The sequence below is a fragment of the Hylaeus volcanicus genome, chromosome 6 (assembly GCF_026283585.1).
Source record: "Hylaeus volcanicus isolate JK05 chromosome 6, UHH_iyHylVolc1.0_haploid, whole genome shotgun sequence".
Lineage (NCBI taxonomy): Eukaryota > Metazoa > Arthropoda > Insecta > Hymenoptera > Colletidae > Hylaeus > Hylaeus volcanicus.
Window position 1 is genome coordinate 4,150,774 of NC_071981.1, and position 6,294 is coordinate 4,157,067.

The 6,294-nt window shown below is 44.7% G+C and overlaps 1 protein-coding gene across 2 annotated transcripts in view; it reads right to left on the reverse strand.

The window, feature by feature from the left end:
* Positions 1-4,920, reverse strand: part of LOC128878246 (microtubule-associated protein futsch-like) — a 30,541-nt gene extending 25,621 nt beyond the window's left edge. For both annotated transcript variants that reach the window (XM_054126292.1, XM_054126291.1), the window contains exon 1: positions 2,084-4,920. The gene's annotated coding sequence lies outside the window, so the exon portion shown is untranslated. The remainder of the gene's footprint in view (positions 1-2,083) is intronic.
* Positions 4,921-6,294: the final 1,374 nt, after the last annotated feature.

A 6,294-nucleotide genomic window follows, 5' to 3' on the forward strand; every position in this document is an offset into this window, starting at 1 on the left:
CTATTTACGCTATCTCTTCTGTTCATTGTGTTACGAGCGCCACGAAAGAAACGACATCGGCTCGAATAAATTGTATAAACGGTGATAAATTGTCGGTGCCCGGAAGAGTGTGCAATTGTAAAGATAAATAATATTCTACCAAAGGTGGAACATAAAATTCAACGATATTCTAGCAACTTTAGACGAACGGTATATCGAATTTTTGTGTGTAAAATGAAACGTAGTAAAATACCGGCAACCGGGGATTCCTTTTGCTACACTAACAAGAAGATCTTTACGCTTGTACCGTGCCATAAACATGCCACAGAAAAATTGCAACAGCATTTTCCACGTACACATTTGTGATCGGCCGGGATGCCTGGCATTTAAATAGACATTTCACGATGTAGGCTGAAAAAATCGAGCCTGAGGATACGAGATCGTTCGCGGCAATCCGTTTGCTGGTTTCTAATTGGTAGAAAGCAATGCGACGATACCTTCTTTTTCTCGTTTCGGTCGAGTGGGCTCCAGGAGCAATTTTCCACCAACTACGACGACAGTCGCGAGCGTTTCCATTGATAAATGCGATAAGCGATGCAAGTCGGTGCGAGAAATGCAGGTTAAATCGCCCACGAAAGTAATTTTAATTCCACCGTGTAACCTACATATTTTCTAAATTGCTGTTTCTCAAATTTCACTATCGCGCAGACCACCGGGAATGGGTGTTTCATTCGAGCAACAGATAAAATGTCGTCTGGATTTATAGATATGTAAAAAATGTGGATTAAACAGTAATTGTTATGGGATGTTCGCCAGATGTTCTGCGCTTGAATTGCAATCAGTATCGTGTATCGCGCGGCGTAAATAAGAAAGCATTCTCATGACGTTATCTAACTGCGAGAAATCTAAGAGTTCCGTTTCACTTCATGGCGAGTCACCATATATCAAAGCAATATACTTGCGTATTATTGTCCCTATTCGTGCCACGTCAAAGGTGCGCTCCGAATGCGTCAATAAACCAACGAGAAATAAACTGCAACGACTCGTTCGAAGACAATTAACATCGGATCGCTCTTGCGTGAACGAGGAACGTAAATGTATCAAGTGCGATATAAATTTTAATAATTGTTTATGTTATTCCTTTTGGGCTCGAGGCCTTTTTTCCTAATATCTACTAGCAACTCGAGACGATGCTTTCTTAGCGTTCTATTGCCGCGAAGCTATCGAGATTTGAGAATCAAGTCACCTTTACCTCACCGACAATCATTTTATCGACACTTGGAGTACCAAAGAAATGAAATCTAAAGAAACATTAGGTATGGAAAGATTTGCTCCGTGAAACCGGTGACCGAGAGTTACTTCTCGAGTGCAAAGGGTATTCTAGACTGGAATCTCCCCTTAATCTATAGACCACCGATTTCCGATTATTTCGAGGATCGTCCTACGAAACTAGAGGGTACCCTCCGGGTTAGATTGTCTTCGCGCAGTCATCAATCAGTGACACTGTGAGGCACGCTTTCTTAATGCCAGGCCGCAGCCCGTTGCACCTCGCTAAACAAAAATAAAGATTCCTCGCTGCCAATCAGCGGTTACCTTGCGCAACAGGTGGCTCGCCTAAGTGTCGACCAACGGATTCGCTTATGGAGATCGCGATCCGCGAAAAAAGACAGCGCAATCCTAGCTTGCCTAGGGTCCCTTAATCGCGGCAATAAATCGGCCTCGAGTGATGTCTACCGCCGGGGGTTTCGTGCTCCTACAGTCTCCGGGAATACACGAGTAACTTTTCAGAGATAATCAAGTCTTCTAGTTGATCTAGCAATCTAATCTATGCGGAAGGTTGTTCTCTGGTTACCGGTCTCGACTAAAATTTCATTGCTGCCGAGGTGGGGAGTATCATTCTATTCCCATATAAATGACTATGTTTCAGATGAGACGTGCCCGAGTTACCGTGTACTTACACCGAAAAATTTATCGTACATCGCAACAACCAAATTTACAGGTATGTCAAGTTTAGTATTTCGATTGTATTTTTTAACATAATAAAATGCTTGAACTTCAGCTACGTCAATCGCGTGTGCCCATTTAAATAAAGAAAGCAACAAACCTGAGGAATCCTGCAAGCCTCGATGACCCGTCCTTTCGGGATCGATCCTCGTTCGACGACCTCTCGACGATCAGTGGCGCTGGATCTTCGCTGGTCCACGAGAGAATTAGCTATCGGTCCCTGGAAGCACGCAGGATTTCGCGCATGTTAACGCACAGAGCTTCCTCACAATCGGCACAACTCATTCTGTCCCGGCACGTGATCCACGCATCCTCGATCCAGCCGATCGAGCGTCGATCCCGCACACCACTAACGATTACACGGATCGTCTCGATTACTCCCGATCGTATCCACCTGAGATATCGTCACCGGTAAACACTTTCTCCCTCCCTTTCCCTTTCTCTCTCCCTCCCTCCCGCGCGAACACGAAAATAACCGTGATTGCACAGAACACGTCGACGATTTCTTCCAGTCACGAATTCCTAGGCCGAGCGTGGAAACCGGCACGTGCTACGATCGGTTTCCAGAACACCTCGCCACAGCCTCTGTCTGAGATAGAGTGTCTTGCAAACTCCGCGAGGGTGCCTCGTACGAATAAGTACATCAAGGAATCTACCCAGACCGAGTAGATTACTGATAATCCACTTGGACGTTATCAGAACGATCCCAGACCCCGAAACGGTGAGATTCTTGACCCCTGACGGAAGACTAAAACGTCGTAACACTTTCGCGAGACCTTACGATGAAGCACGCGTTACAATTTGCTCAATTTTTCGCGGATCTGGCTTGAAAGCTTGATTGCTCGTCAGTGGAACCTCCTTCCTAGCAAGAATCTTGAGACTCGATCGGTTCGATCAGGGTCATCCCGAAACGTCATACGCGCCCCGACACTTTCACGAGTTTCGACGACGGAGCGCTTCTTCGAATTCGCTCTATTCTCTCTCGTATCGAAATGATTCGATCGGAGGTAGACCAGCGCACTATCCTATCGTAACACTTTCACAAGTTTTGTTAAGAGTTTTCCCTCTGAGTTTTCTGGTGAAAACTCTTGATTTAAAACGGTTCGATCGGCAGCCCAGAACGCTGTTTCACACTTTGTCGAGTTTCGACGGAGCACTCGTTGAAACTCGCTGGATTCTGCGAGCAAACGTGCTGGAAACTCTGTTTTCCGACGATTAAGCTTCGTTTTCCCGGAAACACTCGAAGGTACACGGCCCACGGGGATGCACCTCGGGATTCGTCAACCTCGCTCCGTGGAAGCGGTCGTCAGACTAAAGTCGTCGTTCCACTGGAAACCGAGTACGTGCATGGGTTTCTTATCCCTCCTGTCAGCTCGAAATCCGTTCTTTCTCTCTCCCTCTCGTTTCCACTCGCTGACTGCCTCCCTGTCGCCGCGGACTCTCTCTCCTACTCGTTTCTGTCACCGCGGTTAATGGAAGGGATACCAAATCCAAGGATACCAGCGAGCCGATAAAAAAAAAATAATTTGCCACTTTGGAAATCCACCAATGACTTTTTGCCGCTGTTTCGGTCGGCATGGGGCAGCGAGGTGTCCAGGTAAAATTGGCGCAAGATGAAATTTGTTTAAATTTAAAGGATCGGTTCGATGTTTCCTGTTGTTAAGCAGTAGTTTAGCACGTGTGTTCGCGAAAGGTGTATTTGCCAAAAAAAAATAAAAAAAAAATGACGTACAAGTTTACGGACTAATTAGTACTGTTGCTTACTCGACGACACAAAGCAAACTGTCGTGGGTTCGAATCGTCCTCTCGCATACGGACCGTATGGTTCGGATATAAACAGTGAAGCGGTAAACATAAATTGTACGTTACAACATTTTCAAATAAATGTTCTGTTATAAATATGCACTCGAATAAACTTGACACGTTAAAACAGACGACTCTAGAATTACTTTTACAAGCAGTTACAAAATAGATTAACTCTTTAACGACGCGAGAAATTTCTCTGATCCAGCACGCACGTTCGCAAAAGCGCGTTTGATGACTCGAGAACAATAGATCGACTCGTGCATTTAAAAAAAAAAATAATTTATTGAATGGCATTGAGATAGCGTCTGGAATTCATACTTTTCCTTCGTCTGGATACGATCGAAACAAAAATAGAACGGACAGGAGGGTGGAGAGAAAGAGAGTGCCGTAACGAGAGTCAAGAATCAGCTGAGAAAAGTGCGAGGGAAAAGTGAGCTGGATGGCCTTCGCGACAATTCACTCGTTACCTCTTGTTTCGCCGTTCGAATTTAGTTTTGCCAGCGAAGCCAATCGACTTTCCGTCAATTCCGTCCCATGGGGGAAAGGAATTGCTCGTGGACTCTCTTTGAGGAAAGAAAATCACCGAGTCAGGCCCTAAGAACAAAAATGCCGCGAGTCAACTGCACCCCGGTTTCAGCAGCTATTGCTACTCTCAGTGTTCACTCAGCCGATCACAGATTGCTTCCATCCCTTAACTATTGTCAACTCTTTGGAGCAACTCGAATGACTTTCAACCAAGACCGAGGAAATTTGTATCTGGACAGTTTTCAAAGGCATCTAATTAATATTTATCGAGCTGGTTGTACTGTTACAGCACAACTATTCATCCATTAAGCGTATTCTATCTTAGGCGCGAACAACAGCACTCTCTGAACGTTCCAGATTATTTCTCGGGCGCATAGTGCTAATATTTCTCGATGGCGATATCGACTTTCCTCGAGGACTCTGTCTCCCCTTCTCTGTATCCTGACACTGCAATTAAGCACTATTAAGACAGTAGCGTATAATTAAAATATCTCGGGTCTCCCGCGGCCGTTCTAATTATTACACAAAGCCGATCTCTGGTCTAATAACCCCCGCGTAAAAAGAATCCGATCCAGTGGCTACAGGAATCAGTGTTCTCGCATACGACGACCGTATTAAACCTGGCAACAGCAGAGAAAGGCGGCCACCCACCGGCTTACACAACAAGCTTTGCTCCAGTTATTAGTATATCACTCTTTCGCGGGTAGCCCGACCTGACGAACCGTGGCGCGACAGGAGTGTCATTCGTCTCGCGATTTGTTAGGCTATTTATAATAAACGTACAACTTTGGAAGTGAAACGATTAACGCGTTTTTCTCAAAAAACAAATAATGTCTTATTTTCAGCGTTCTACTAGAGTCTCCCTTCTCAATGGAGAACCCTGTATTCGAACAGGTTCTCGGAAGTCGTAACCATTTCCTCGCTATACGTTTTAACACCGGCGATAATCGATCGAAAAATGCAACACTCAAGGACTGATCGATAATTTGAACAAACTATAAAATTATTACGCGCACAGGATAGTTCCACACGTGTGGCCAGATAACGGTGAGCAATTTACCGGTCGAGCCGAAAGAAAAGCCTTGTAAATGTCCCTTGCTCTTTTCTAATCATATTAGCATATCTAGGTGAACCGTGCTCTCAAAAGTGATTGTACAGATACGCGATCGCAGAGGCCATTTCCTTTTATCGTTGTTGCGGACAGAGCGACAAATGCCGCGTAAAGCCTTGTCGTAATCGCCTGTCGCGCGTAGCTCGAGCCGCGGCAAAAGTGGGACCAAGATGCAAGTTTTATTCGCGCTAACTTCGCAAAATGTTTAAGAAGATCTTTAAGAATCTTTAAGATCTTTAGATATAAAGACTGTATAAAAGTATATAAATAGTTCCCAGATATTTGGAAGATGATGCAAGGGACTAGCAATCATTTTGTCATCACAAATCTATTACATCCTTTTCAGAATACCTTTTAGTAACTAAAAGTTGGATAAAGAGTTATTAAATTAATTACTTTACGATGGACTGTATTAAATCTAATCGACAAAAGTAGTTTGAGAAATTAGCGCGAATAGAACTCACATTGCGCACCCACTCTTGTCGTGGGTCAGCTACGCGCGATTTTGTCGTCGCGCGACAGGCAACTAGGATAAAGCATAAGTGCTACGCGGATATGCGACTGTCGTAAGCTCTCCCACTCGTTTCTCGCCACGTACTTGCCTGTGTTTCTTAGATCTCGTTCCTGTTTTGCAAGCGAGACCAGATCTACGATCAATCTAGCGATCATCGCTCGCGCTCGACAGACTAATTTCCTATCATAGACAAGAGGAGCGGCCCTCGTTAGTTATGCGCTGATGAAAGAGACGACAAGCGGGTTCTGATGACTTATTTTCCATCAGGGATTATCACACACCGAGGGCAAGAGTTCTTCACTTTTTTCTATCACAGAAAACGTGAGATATTTAAGATACCAATGTTAGGTGGGGC